General features: G+C 55.0%; 5 non-coding genes across 5 annotated transcripts; all 5 read right to left on the bottom strand.

The window, feature by feature from the left end:
* Positions 1–1,171: 1,171 nt before the first annotated feature.
* LOC132361693 (small nucleolar RNA SNORD116) lies at positions 1,172–1,264 on the bottom strand. The gene has a single exon (XR_009501964.1). It is a non-coding gene; the product is annotated as a small nucleolar RNA SNORD116 (small nucleolar RNA).
* A 2,668-nt stretch (positions 1,265–3,932) lies between these two features.
* LOC132361125 (small nucleolar RNA SNORD116) lies at positions 3,933–4,025 on the bottom strand. Its single transcript, XR_009501437.1, has one exon. It is a non-coding gene; the product is annotated as a small nucleolar RNA SNORD116 (small nucleolar RNA).
* Positions 4,026–6,712: 2,687 nt separating this feature from the next.
* LOC132361695 (small nucleolar RNA SNORD116) lies at positions 6,713–6,805 on the bottom strand. Its single transcript, XR_009501966.1, has one exon. It is a non-coding gene; the product is annotated as a small nucleolar RNA SNORD116 (small nucleolar RNA).
* A 2,668-nt stretch (positions 6,806–9,473) lies between these two features.
* On the bottom strand, positions 9,474–9,566 carry LOC132361126 (small nucleolar RNA SNORD116). The gene has a single exon (XR_009501438.1). It is a non-coding gene; the product is annotated as a small nucleolar RNA SNORD116 (small nucleolar RNA).
* Positions 9,567–12,256: 2,690 nt separating this feature from the next.
* Positions 12,257–12,349, bottom strand: LOC132361697 (small nucleolar RNA SNORD116). Its single transcript, XR_009501967.1, has one exon. It is a non-coding gene; the product is annotated as a small nucleolar RNA SNORD116 (small nucleolar RNA).
* Positions 12,350–14,593: the final 2,244 nt, after the last annotated feature.

The raw sequence follows: 14,593 nt of genomic DNA on the forward strand, positions 1-14,593 counted from the left end.
ACCTCTGCCATGCGAGGGAACTTGGAAGCCTGAAAGGGAACAGTGGCTGGCCACGGCGGCACAGCAGGCATGGCTATGGGTCCCCCATTTCTGGCCCACCAATGGACGGCTCCAGATAAACCTCTGGCTGTTCGAAAGGCCTGCGTGCTACACCGGCCGGTCGCGTCATTCCCCCACGGGAGAAACACTTTCGCTTTACACATTGCCAAACAAGGGAACAAAGCGGCCAAAGGGGATGTTCGCATAACTCAACTACCTGCAAGGAGGCCGGCACAGACGCCTCACCATGTCGATCTTCTCTACTTCCCGCAAGACACCCTTTGGGTGTCATTCCTCGGGCAACGGGATCGCAACTCTACACAGCTTACCTACCTCAACTCACCCACTTGAACTGCCAAAGCCATCCGCTCCATAGGCAGCTTATGCCAGCCCATCACGAACAAGACACATTCGTGGGAAGCCGAGGCCAGCGCCTGCAACCCAATGATGACAACCTATACCACGACATCACACAGGACCTTTCCTCATGATACCTTACCTTTCTCTCCAGGCCAGCAGCCACCACCCAGGCTGAAATGCTTCACTCGATCCACACCCCACTCCACGAAGATCCACTTAGCGCCAACAGTGTGCCGGCAACTTCAGCAGAGGAGCTGACAGGGGCAGCACTGAGGCCTAAACCATCAGCCCCCTTCCGCCATCGCCCAACTCCAGCCCACGCCCGCCCACTGCTCCAGCCACACGGGGCAGTCAAGAACCTCACTGCACGAAACACAACAACAGAGAGGGCCACAGGCCTGGCCTGAGGCTCCAGGCTCCAACCAGGGAAGCTTGCTCATGTTGGCTTCCATAATCAACCTCGGAAGCGGCATGCACAAAGTGTGATCCTGTCCAAAAATCACCTCTCCAAGCTGCAAGCTTACTGGGTCTATACCAGAGCACACTCCAACCCTGAAGACTAGCAGGAAAGCCTGCCCTCTTGCATTCCCTCAACGGCCTTTTAGCAGGGACCGGGGATTCATAGATGACCCAGCTTATGGGCAGACATGGTCGACCCTCAGACAGGAGCCCCTCCAATGCTGGAGCCCTTAGTGGGGTTTGCATGCCTGTCAGCAGGGGACGTTGGCCCTCACTCCTAACTGTCCCATACTCCCGAGACAGGAAACGTGCTGGACCTCAGTTTCGATGAGGAGACGGTAGAGCGTTCTCACTCATTTTGTTCAGATTTTCCAAGGAATGCATACAAGGGTGTCATCATCGATCCAAGCACATGCTGGGACGCTGCAGAACACAAAAGGGAAGGCCGTGGGTCTCTGCAGAGGAGCCATGACCTGGAAGTACTCCAACTGCCTGGGGAATCCACAGTCCTCAGGCCACTCAGCAAGACCAACAATCAATCCACTCTTGCAACCATTGGGCCCATCTGTGGAAATCCTAATATCCAATGGCACATCTTAGTATGGGTGAATGCTTACCGTCCTGAGATATCCACAGCCTTGCTCGGCAACGTGCACCCGCCCCACTTTGTCCAGTTCTCCTTAGCACATCCAGTCATCAGACAACCCGAAGGTCTTCTTCTCTTTGCCGACAGCAGGCCTTACTCTGCAACTCCACCTGAGAAGCGGACAGAAATCAGGCAGGTTTCTGAATTGCACAAGGGTCCTCAGAGAACATGATTTTTGTGAACACGTTACTTGGGTGTGAGCCTGGAACCTGCTTCCCAAGTACCACTATCCCTTACCGAAAACTGATTGTGTGTCTCACAGCATGACTGAAGGAAGTTACGCACGTACATTGCTCGGTGTGTGAGACGCTGTATGTGTGTATTCACACGTGTGGGCGTGTGTGACTGTGACTGTGCACGAGGATGCGTTTGTGGATACCTGTGTGTGCCGCTAAACACGCGTCTTGGTCTCTGGGTGTCCCTGCGGCCCTCTGCAGACGCCTCTAACAGTACACGTCATAGTTTATACACAGCACCCTGGTTGGACCCCCAACTGAAAGGAGAAAGACCCCTGTCAGCTTCATGAGGCCGCATGCGAACTTTGAACCCCAGGCTGTCAAAATAGGCCACAGACTCCCGCTCTCCCACAGCCACGCCTTCTGACCAAAGCACAAAGACTGGACGAGACCTCCCTCCCGGCCGTGGGTGTCACACCTATGTGGACCTGGAGATCCTGCCACCTACCACCACATCTGATGTGCCCTTGGGGTCACTCCCAGTGCTCCCGGAAGCAAGGTAACCTCCCATGGGCAGGCTGACACCGACCTGCAGTTGCCGACAGGCAAGATGCAGCCTGGCACTTCTCAAGGGGTTAACAGACTTCGGCCCAAGTGCCTCATCTCGCCAACTAGACCAAATCACTTTCCATGACCCCGTGGGAATGCCCTCAATGGGAAGTGTTGGGCTTCAGCAACCATGACACAGGTTGGAACCCCACAGTGGAAATTAGGCCACCTTCCTGGCCACGTATAGGCAAGCTTCCAACTGGTAGGCTTTGCGGCCCTGACCACTGAGGAAACGCTCAAACGCTACACAGCCTCGTCCTAAGTGCCCTCCTCCTGCCTGCAGGGCGACTCGACTCTACTTGAAGCCACAGACATCATGTGAACACGGAGACACTGAACAGCAGGGAAGACACACCGCAAGCCTGTCTGCTTTGATGATGCCCACCCCACCCCACGCATCCTGGCAATTCCTCCACTGCCATGGCAACACTACCGAGGCACTCACAGTGATCAAAGGCACTGTCCCCGAGGACCACAGACAGACTTTCAACGGAAAACCTTTGCCACACGAGGGGACCTGGAAACTTGAAAGGGCACAGTGGCTGTCCACAACAGTGCGCCTGGCGTCGCAACAGTGCCCCCACCTCTGTCCCCCCAACGGACTGCTCCAGGTAAACCTCTGGCTGTTCGCAAGCCGAGTCATGCCCCCCCGGGAGAAGCACTTTCGCTTTGCACATTCCCAAACAACGGAACGATTAGGCCAAAGGGGATGTTCGCATAACTAAACATCCTCCAAGGAGGCCAGCAGAGACGCGTCACCATGTCAATCCTCTTTACGTCTCGCAAGACACCCTTTGGGTGTCTTTCCCATGGCAATGGGTTTCCAACTCTACACAGGTTACCTACCTCACCTCATCCACTTGAACTGCCAAAGCCATCCCGTCCATAGGCAGCTGATGCCAGCCCATCACGAACATGACACATCCTTGGGAAGCCGAGGCCAGCACCTGCAACCCAATTATGATAGCCTATTCCACGACATCACAAAGGACATGTCCTCATCTTCCCTTCCCTTCCTGTACGGGCCATCAGTGATCCACGCAGGTTTAAATTCAGCACTCATTCCTCTCCCCACTCCACGATGACCCACTTGGCATCAACACTGTGCCGGGAGTTAAAGTAGAGAAGCAAACAAGGGCAGCAGCGAGGCCTAATCCATCAGCCCCTTTCCGCCGATGCCCAACCGAGCTCACCCCCGCCCATTGCTCCAGCCTCACTAGGCACTCAAGAAGCTCACCGTGAAAAACGCAAGAACAGGGAGGGCCACAGGCCTGGCCTGAGGTTCCAGGCACCAACCAGGGACGCTTGCTCATTTTGGCTTCCAGAATCAACCCCCAAAATGGCATGCACGAAGCGTGATCCTGGCCAAAACTCACCTCCCAACTGCAAGCTAACTGGGCCTAGACCAGCACACACTCTGACTCTTAAGACCAGCAGGAGAGCCTGCCCCCTCGCATTCCCTCAACAGCCATTCAGCAGGGACCCGGGATTCACAGATAACACAGCTTATGTGCAGACACGGTCAACCCTCAGACAGGAGCCCCTCCAATACTGGAGTCCTTGGTGGTGTTTGCATGCATGTCAGCGGAAGACGCTGGCCCTCATTCCTAACTGTCCTCTCCCCCTGAGAGAGGAAACGTGCTGAACCTCAGTTTCGATGACGAGACGGTAGAGTGTTCTCACTCATTTGGCTCAGATTTTCCAAGGAATGCATGCAAGGGTGTCATCATCAATCCAAGCACATGCTGGGACGCTGCAGAACACAACCGGGGTCTGCGCAGGACACTGTACAGGAGCCATGAGCCTGGGCTACCCCAAAAGCCTGGAGAATCCACAGCCCTCAGGCCACTCAGCAAGGGGAACAATCAATCCACTCTTGCAGCCATTGGGCCCGTCTGAGGAAAACCTAATATCTAACGGCACATCTTGGGGTGCTTGAATACCTACCATCCTGAGTTATCCACGACCACACTCGGGGACATGGGCCCGCCTCACTTTTTCCACTTCTTCTTAGCACCTCCAGTCATCAGAGCACACGAAGGTCTTGTTTGTGTCGACGGCCAGCCTTTCCCAGCAACTGCACCTGAGAAGTGGACAGAAATCACCGAGGCTTCATAAGTGGACCGGTGTCCTCACAGGACATGATCCATAAATACATTTACCTGGCCTTGAGCTCTGAAACTGCTTCCCAAGGACCTCTAACCCTTACCGAGAATTGACTGCATGTCTGATAGTACGACTGCAGGAAGTTAGGCACATATGTTGGCCGGTGTCTGAGAGGCTGTATGTGTGTGTTCACGCGTGTGCGCATATATGACTGTGACTACACATGCGGACGTGCTTGTGGGTTTCTCTGTGTGCCGCTGCATACGCGTCTTGGTCTCTGTGTGTCCCTATGGCCCTGTGAAGAGGAGTCCAACAATAAAAGAAATAGTTTATACACAGTACCCTGGTTAGACCCCTAACTAAAAGGAGAAAAAACCCTGTCAGCTTTAAGAGGCCGCAGGCACACTTTGACCCCCAGGGGCTGTTGAAATAGTCCACGGACTCCCGCTCTCCTACAGCCACGCCTTCTGACCAAAACACAAAGCCTCGACGAGACCTGCCTCCGGGCCTTGGCTGTGACATCGACATGCACCTCGAGACTCTGTCAGCTACCAGTATATCTGATGGGCATTTGGGGTCACTCGCAGCACTTCCGGAAGCAAGGGAACTCCCATGGTCGGGCCGACACCGACCGGCAGCTGTCTGCTGCCAAGATGCAGTCTGAAAACACTCAAGGGGCTAACGAACGTGGGCCCACGTGCCACTTCTCGCCAACTAGGCCTAATCACTTTCCATTGACCCGTGGGAATGCCCACCACAGGAAGTGGTGGGCTTCAGCCACAATGACCCATGTCGGATCCCCATGGCGGAAAGTAGTCCACATTCCCAGCCACGTCTCAGGCAGCTCCCATCTTGTATGTTCGCAGCCCTGACCCCTAAGGAAACACTCAAACCCTTGAAATCCTCGTCCTACATGCCCTCCTCCAGCCCACAGGGCGACACGACCCTACTGGAAACCACAAACATCTTCAGAACACGGGAACACTGAACACCAGGGAAGACAAACCACAAGCCTGTCTACTTGGTTGATGCTGATCCCACACCATGCATCCTGGAAATTCTCCACTGCCACAGTGACACTACCGAGTAACTCACAGTGATCAAAGGCATGGTCCCCGAGGACCACAGACAGACTTTCAATGGAAGACCTCTGCCATGCGAGGGAACTTGGAAGCCTGAAAGGGAACAGTGGCTGGCCACGGCGGCACAGCAGGCATGGCAATGGGTCCCCCATTTCTGGCCCACCAATGGACGGCTCCAGATAAACCTCTGGCTGTTCGAAAGGCCTGCGTGCTACACCGGCCGGTCGCGTCATTCCCCCACGGGAGAAACACTTTCGCTTTACACATTGCCAAACAAGGGAACAAAGCGGCCAAAGGGGATGTTCGCATAACTCAACTACCTGCAAGGAGGCCGGCACAGACGCCTCACCATGTCGATCTTCTCTACTTCCTGCAAGACACCCTTTGGGTGTCATTCCTCGGGCAACGGGATCGCAACTCTACACAGCTTACCTACCTCAACTCACCCACTTGAACTGCCAAAGCCATCCGCTCCATAGGCAGCTTATGCCAGCCCATCACGAACAAGACACCTTCGTGGGAAGCCGAGGCCAGCGCCTGCAACCCAATGATGACAACCTATACCACGACATCACACAGGACCTTTCCTCATGATACCTTACCTTTCTCTCCAGGCCAGCAGCCACCACCCAGGCTGAAATGCTTCACTCGATCCACACCCCACTCCACGAAGATCCACTTAGCGCCAACAGTGTGCCGGCAACTTCAGCAGAGGAGCTGACAGGGGCAGCACTGAGGCCTAAACCATCAGCCCCCTTCCGCCATCGCCCAACTCCAGCCCACGCCCGCCCACTGCTCCAGCCACACGGGGCAGTCAAGAACCTCACTGCACGAAACACAACAACAGAGAGGGCCACAGGCCTGGCCTGAGGCTCCAGGCTCCAACCAGGGAAGCTTGCTCATGTTGGCTTCCATAATCAACCTCGGAAGCGGCATGCACAAAGTGTGATCCTGTCCAAAAATCACCTCTCCAAGCTGCAAGCTTACTGGGTCTATACCAGAGCACACTCCAACCCTGAAGACTAGCAGGAAAGCCTGCCCTCTTGCATTCCCTCAACGGCCTTTTAGCAGGGACCGGGGATTCATAGATGACCCAGCTTATGGGCAGACATGGTCGACCCTCAGACAGGAGCCCCTCCAATGCTGGAGCCCTTAGTGGGGTTTGCATGCCTGTCAGCAGGGGACGTTGGCCCTCACTCCTAACTGTCCCATACTCCCGAGACAGGAAACGTGCTGGACCTCAGTTTCGATGAGGAGACGGTAGAGCGTTCTCACTCATTTTGTTCAGATTTTCCAAGGAATGCATACAAGGGTGTCATCATCGATCCAAGCACATGCTGGGACGCTGCAGAACACAAAAGGGAAGGCCGTGGGTCTCTGCAGAGGAGCCATGACCTGGAAGTACTCCAACTGCCTGGGGAATCCACAGTCCTCAGGCCACTCAGCAAGACCAACAATCAATCCACTCTTGCAACTATTGGGCCCATCTGTGGAAATCCTAATATCCAATGGCACATCTTAGTATGGGTGAATGCCTACCGTCCTGAGATATCCACAGCCTTGCTCGGCAACGTGCACCCGCCCCACTTTGTCCAGTTCTCCTTAGCACATCCAGTCATCAGACAACCCGAAGGTCTTCTTCTCTTTGCCGACAGCAGGCCTTACTCTGCAACTCCACCTGAGAAGCGGACAGAAATCAGGCAGGTTTCTGAATTGCACAAGGGTCCTCAGAGAACATGATTTTTGTGAACACGTTACTTGGGTGTGAGCCTGGAACCTGCTTCCCAAGTACCACTATCCCTTACCGAAAACTGATTGTGTGTCTCACAGCATGACTGAAGGAAGTTACGCACGTACATTGCTCGGTGTGTGAGACGCTGTATGTGTGTATTCACACGTGTGGGCGTGTGTGACTGTGACTGTGCACGAGGATGCGTTTGTGGATACCTGTGTGTGCCGCTAAACACGCGTCTTGGTCTCTGGGTGTCCCTGTGGCCCTCTGCAGACGCCTCTAACAGTACACGTCATAGTTTATACACAGCACCCTGGTTGGACCCCCAACTGAAAGGAGAAAGACCCCTGTCAGCTTCATGAGGCCGCATGCGAACTTTGAACCCCAGGCTGTCAAAATAGGCCACAGACTCCCGCTCTCCCACAGCCACGCCTTCTGACCAAAGCACAAAGACTGGACGAGACCTCCCTCCCGGCCGTGGGTGTCACACCTATGTGGACCTGGAGATCCTGACACCTACCACCACATCTGATGTGCCCTTGGGGTCACTCCCAGTGCTCCCAGAAGCAAGGTAACCTCCCATAGGCAGGCTGACACCGACCTGCAGTTGCCGACAGGCAAGATGCAGCCTGGCACTTCTCAAGGGGTTAACAGACTTCGGCCCAAGTGCCTCATCTCGCCAACTAGACCAAATCACTTTCCATGACCCCGTGGGAATGCCCTCAATGGGAAGTGTTGGGCTTCAGCAACCATGACACAGGTTGGAACCCCACAGCGGAAATTAGGCCACCTTCCTGGCCACGTATAGGCAAGCTTCCAACTGGTAGGCTTTGCGGCCCTGACCACTGAGGAAACGCTCAAACGCTACACAGCCTCGTCCTAAGTGCCCTCCTCCTGCCTGCAGGGCGACTCGACTCTACTTGAAGCCACAGACATCATGTGAACACGGAGACACTGAACAGCAGGGAAGACACACCGCAAGCCTGTCTGCTTTGATGATGCCCACCCCACCCCACGCATCCTGGCAATTCCTCCACTGCCACGGCGACACTACCGAGGCACTCACAGTGATCAAAGGCACTGTCCCCGAGGACCACAGACAGACGTTCAACGGAAAACCTTTGCCACACGAGGGGACCTGGAAACTTGAAAGGGCACAGTGGCTGTCCACGACAGTGCGCCTGGCGTCGCAACAGTGCCCCCACCTCTGTCCCCCCAACGGACTGCTCCAGGTAAACCTCTGGCTGTTCGCAAGCCGAGTCATGCCCCCCCGGGAGAAGCACTTTCGCTTTGCACATTCCCAAACAACGGAACGATTAGGCCAAAGGGGATGTTCGCATAACTAAACATCCTCCAAGTAGGCCAGCAGAGACGTGTCACCATGTCAATCCTCTTTACGTCTCGCAAGACACCCTTTGGGTGTCTTTCCCATGGCAATGGGATTCCAACTCTACACAGGTTACCTACCTCACCTCATCCACTTGAACTGCCAAAGCCATCCCGTCCATAGGCAGCTGATGCCAGCCCATCACGAACATGACACATCCTTGGGAAGCCGAGGCCAGCACCTGCAACCCAATTATGATAGCCTATTCCACGACATCACAAAGGACATGTCCTCATCTTCCCTTCCCTTCCTGTACGGGCCATCAGTGATCCACGCAGGTTTAAATTCAGCACTCATTCCTCTCCCCACTCCACGATGACCCACTTGGCATCAACACTGTGCCGGGAGTTAAAGTAGAGAAGCAAACAAGGGCAGCAGCGAGGCCTAATCCATCAGCCCCTTTCCGCCGATGCCCATCCGAGCTCACCCCCGCCCATTGCTCCAGCCTCACTAGGCACTCAAGAAGCTCACCGTGAAAAACGCAAGAACAGGGAGGGCCACAGGCCTGGCCTGAGGTTCCAGGCACCAACCAGGGACGCTTGCTCATTTTGGCTTCCAGAATCAACCCCCAAAATGGCATGCACGAAGCGTGATCCTGGCCAAAACTCACCTCCCAACTGCAAGCTAACTGGGCCTAGACCAGCACACACTCTGACTCTTAAGACCAGCAGGAGAGCCTGCCCCCTCGCATTCCCTCAACAGCCATTCAGCAGGGACCCGGGATTCACAGATAACACAGCTTATGTGCAGACACGGTCAACCCTCAGACAGGAGCCCCTCCAATACTGGAGTCCTTGGTGGTGTTTGCATGCATGTCAGCGGAAGACGCTGGCCCTCATTCCTAACTGTCCTCTCCCCCTGAGAGAGGAAACGTGCTGAACCTCAGTTTCGATGACGAGACGGTAGAGTGTTCTCACTCATTTGGCTCAGATTTTCCAAGGAATGCATGCAAGGGTGTCATCATCAATCCAAGCACATGCTGGGACACTGCAGAACACAACCGGGGTCTGCGCGGGACTCTGTACAGGAGCCATGAGCCTGGGCTACCCCAAAAGCCTGGAGAATCCACAGCCCTCAGGCCACTCAGCAAGGGGAACAATCAATCCACTCTTGCAGCCATTGGGCCCGTCTGAGGAAAACCTAATATCTAACGGCACATCTTGGGGTGCTTGAATACCTACCATCCTGAGTTATCCACGACCACGCTCGGGGACATGGGCCCGCCTCACTTTTTCCAGTTCTTCTTAGCACCTCCAGTCATCAGAGCACACGAAGGTCTTCTTGTTTGTGCCGACGGCCAGCCTTTCCCAGCAACTGCACCTGAGAAGTGGACAGAAATCACCGAGGCTTCATAAGTGGACCGGTGTCCTCACAGGACATGATCCATAAAAACATTTACCTGGCCTTGAGCTCTGAAACTGCTTCCCAAGGACCTCTAACCCTTACCGAGAATTGACTGCATCTTTGATAGTACGACTGCAGGAAGTTAGGCACATATGTTGGCCGGTGTCTGAGAGGCTGTATGTGTGTGTTCACGCGTGTGCGCATGTGTGACTGTGACTACGCATGCGGACGTGCTTGTGGGTTTCTCTGTGTGCCGCTGCATACGCGTCTTGGTCTCTGTGTGTCCCTATGGCCCTGTGAAGAGGAGTCCAACAATAAAAGAAATAGTTTATACACAGCACCCTGGTTAGACCCCTAACTAAAAGGAGAAAAAACCCTGTCAGCTTTAAGAGGCCGCAGGCACACTTTGACCCCCAGGGGCTGTTGAAATAGTCCACGGACTCCCGCTCTCCTACAGCCACGCCTTCTGACCAAAACACAAAGCCTCGACGAGACCTGCCTCCGGGCCTTGGCTGTGACATCGACATGCACCTCGAGACTCTGTCAGCTACCAGTATATCTGATGGGCATTTGGGGTCACTCGCAGCACTTCCGGAAGCAAGGGAACTCCCATGGTCGGGCCGACACCGACCGGCAGCTGTCTGCTGCCAAGATGCAGTCTGAAAACACTCAAGGGGCTAACGAACGTGGGCCCACATGCCACTTCTCGCCAACTAGGCCTAATCACTTTCCATTGACCCGTGGGAATGCCCACCACAGGAAGTGGTGGGCTTCAGCCACAATGACCCATGTCGGATCCCCATGGCGGAAAGTAGTCCACATTCCCAGCCACGTCTCAGGCAGCTCCCATCTTGTATGTTCGCAGCCCTGACCCCTAAGGAAACGCTCAAACCCTTGAAATCCTCGTCCTACATGCCCTCCTCCAGCCCACAGGGCGACACGACCCTACTGGAAACCACAAACATCTTCAGAACACGGGAACACTGAACACCAGGGAAGACAGACCGCAAGCCTGTCTCCTTGGTTGATGCTGATCCCACACCATGCATCCTGGAAATTCTCCACTGCCACAGTGACACTATCGAGTAACTCACAGTGATCAAAGGCATGGTCCCCGAGGACCACAGACAGACTTTCAATGGAAGACCTCTGCCATGCGAGGGAACTTGGAAGCCTGAAAGGGAACAGTGGCTGGCCACGGCGGCACAGCAGGCATGGCTATGGGTCCCCCATTTCTGGCCCACCAATGGACGGCTCCAGATAAACCTCTGGCTGTTCGAAAGGCCTGCGTGCTACACCGGCCGGTCGCGTCATTCCCCCACGGGAGAAACACTTTCGCTTTACACATTGCCAAACAAGGGAACAAAGCGGCCAAAGGGGATGTTCGCATAACTCAACTACCTGCAAGGAGGCCGGCACAGACGCCTCACCATGTCGATCTTCTCTACTTCCCGCAAGACACCCTTTGGGTGTCATTCCTCGGGCAACGGGATCGCAACTCTACACAGCTTACCTACCTCAACTCACCCACTTGAACTGCCAAAGCCATCCGCTCCATAGGCAGCTTATGCCAGCCCATCACGAACAAGACACATTCGTGGGAAGCCGAGGCCAGCGCCTGCAACCCAATGATGACAACCTATACCACGACATCACACAGGACCTTTCCTCATGATACCTTACCTTTCTCTCCAGGCCAGCAGCCACCACCCAGGCTGAAATGCTTCACTCGATCCACACCCCACTCCACGAAGATCCACTTAGCGCCAACAGTGTGCCGGCAACTTCAGCAGAGGAGCTGACAGGGGCAGCACTGAGGCCTAAACCATCAGCCCCCTTCCGCCATCGCCCAACTCCAGCCCACGCCCGCCCACTGCTCCAGCCACACGGGGCAGTCAAGAACCTCACTGCACGAAACACAACAACAGAGAGGGCCACAGGCCTGGCCTGAGGCTCCAGGCTCCAACCAGGGAAGCTTGCTCATGTTGGCTTCCATAATCAACCTCGGAAGCGGCATGCACAAAGTGTGATCCTGTCCAAAAATCACCTCTCCAAGCTGCAAGCTTACTGGGTCTATACCAGAGCACACTCCAACCCTGAAGACTAGCAGGAAAGCCTGCCCTCTTGCATTCCCTCAACGGCCTTTTAGCAGGGACCGGGGATTCATAGATGACCCAGCTTATGGGCAGACATGGTCGACCCTCAGACAGGAGCCCCTCCAATGCTGGAGCCCTTAGTGGGGTTTGCATGCCTGTCAGCAGGGGACGTTGGCCCTCACTCCTAACTGTCCCATACTCCCGAGACAGGAAACGTGCTGGACCTCAGTTTCGATGAGGAGACGGTAGAGCGTTCTCACTCATTTTGTTCAGATTTTCCAAGGAATGCATACAAGGGTGTCATCATCGATCCAAGCACATGCTGGGACGCTGCAGAACACAAAAGGGAAGGCCGTGGGTCTCTGCAGAGGAGCCATGACCTGGAAGTACTCCAACTGCCTGGGGAATCCACAGTCCTCAGGCCACTCAGCAAGACCAACAATCAATCCACTCTTGCAACCATTGGGCCCATCTGTGGAAATCCTAATATCCAATGGCACATCTTAGTATGGGTGAATGCTTACCGTCCTGAGATATCCACAGCCTTGCTCGGCAACGTGCACCCGCCCCACTTTGTCCAGTTCTCCTTAGCACATCCAGTCATCAGACAACCCGAAGGTCTTCTTCTCTTTGCCGACAGCAGGCCTTACTCTGCAACTCCACCTGAGAAGCGGACAGAAATCAGGCAGGTTTCTGAATTGCAAAAGGGTCCTCAGAGAACATGATTTTTGTGAACACGTTACTTGGGTGTGAGCCTGGAACCTGCTTCCCAAGTACCACTATCCCTTACCGAAAACTGATTGTGTGTCTCACAGCATGACTGAAGGAAGTTACGCACGTACATTGCTCGGTGTGTGAGACGCTGTATGTGTGTATTCACACGTGTGGGCGTGTGTGACTGTGACTGTGCACGAGGATGCGTTTGTGGATACCTGTGTGTGCCGCTAAACACGCGTCTTGGTCTCTGGGTGTCCCTGTGGCCCTCTGCAGACGCCTCTAACAGTACACGTCATAGTTTATACACAGCACCCTGGTTGGACCCCCAACTGAAAGGAGAAAGACCCCTGTCAGCTTCATGAGGCCGCATGCGAACTTTGAACCCCAGGCTGTCAAAATAGGCCACAGACTCCCGCTCTCCCACAGCCACGCCTTCTGACCAAAGCACAAAGACTGGACGAGACCTCCCTCCCGGCCGTGGGTGTCACACCTATGTGGACCTGGAGATCCTGACACCTACCACCACATCTGATGTGCCCTTGGGGTCACTCCCAGTGCTCCCGGAAGCAAGGTAACCTCCCATAGGCAGGCTGACACCGACCTGCAGTTGCCGACAGGCAAGATGCAGCCTGGCACTTCTCAAGGGGTTAACAGACTTCGGCCCAAGTGCCTCATCTCGCCAACTAGACCAAATCACTTTCCATGACCCCGTGGGAATGCCCTCAATGGGAAGTGTTGGGCTTCAGCAACCATGACACAGGTTGGAACCCCACAGCGGAAATTAGGCCACCTTCCTGGCCACGTATAGGCAAGCTTCCAACTGGTAGGCTTTGCGGCCCTGACCACTGAGGAAACGCTCAAACGCTACACAGCCTCGTCCTAAGTGCCCTCCTCCTGCCTGCAGGGCGACTCGACTCTACTTGAAGCCACAGACATCATGTGAACACGGAGACACTGAACAGCAGGGAAGACACACCGCAAGCCTGTCTGCTTTGATGATGCCCACCCCACCCCACGCATCCTGGCAATTCCTCCACTGCCACGGCGACACTACCGAGGCACTCACAGTGATCAAAGGCACTGTCCCCGAGGACCACAGACAGACGTTCAACGGAAAACCTTTGCCACACGAGGGGACCTGGAAACTTGAAAGGGCACAGTGGCTGTCCACGACAGTGCGCCTGGCGTCGCAACAGTGCCCCCACCTCTGTCCCCCCAACGGACTGCTCCAGGTAAACCTCTGGCTGTTCGCAAGCCGAGTCATGCCCCCCCGGGAGAAGCACTTTCGCTTTGCACATTCCCAAACAACGGAACGATTAGGCCAAAGGGGATGTTCGCATAACTAAACATCCTCCAAGTAGGCCAGCAGAGACGTGTCACCATGTCAATCCTCTTTACGTCTCGCAAGACACCCTTTGGGTGTCTTTCCCATGGCAATGGGATTCCAACTCTACACAGGTTACCTACCTCACCTCATCCACTTGAACTGCCAAAGCCATCCCGTCCATAGGCAGCTGATGCCAGCCCATCACGAACATGACACATCCTTGGGAAGCCGAGGCCAGCACCTGCAACCCAATTATGATAGCCTATTCCACGACATCACAAAGGACATGTCCTCATCTTCCCTTCCCTTCCTGTACGGGCCATCAGTGATCCACGCAGGTTTAAATTCAGCACTCATTCCTCTCCCCACTCCACGATGACCCACTTGGCATCAACACTGTGCCGGGAGTTAAAGTAGAGAAGCAAACAAGGGCAGCAGCGAGGCCTAATCCATCAGCCCCTTTCCGCCGATGCCCATCCGAGCTCACCCCCGCCCATTGCTCCAGCCTCACTA

The sequence above is a fragment of the Balaenoptera ricei genome, chromosome 2 (assembly GCF_028023285.1).
Source record: "Balaenoptera ricei isolate mBalRic1 chromosome 2, mBalRic1.hap2, whole genome shotgun sequence".
Classification (NCBI taxonomy): Eukaryota; Metazoa; Chordata; class Mammalia; order Artiodactyla; family Balaenopteridae; genus Balaenoptera; species Balaenoptera ricei.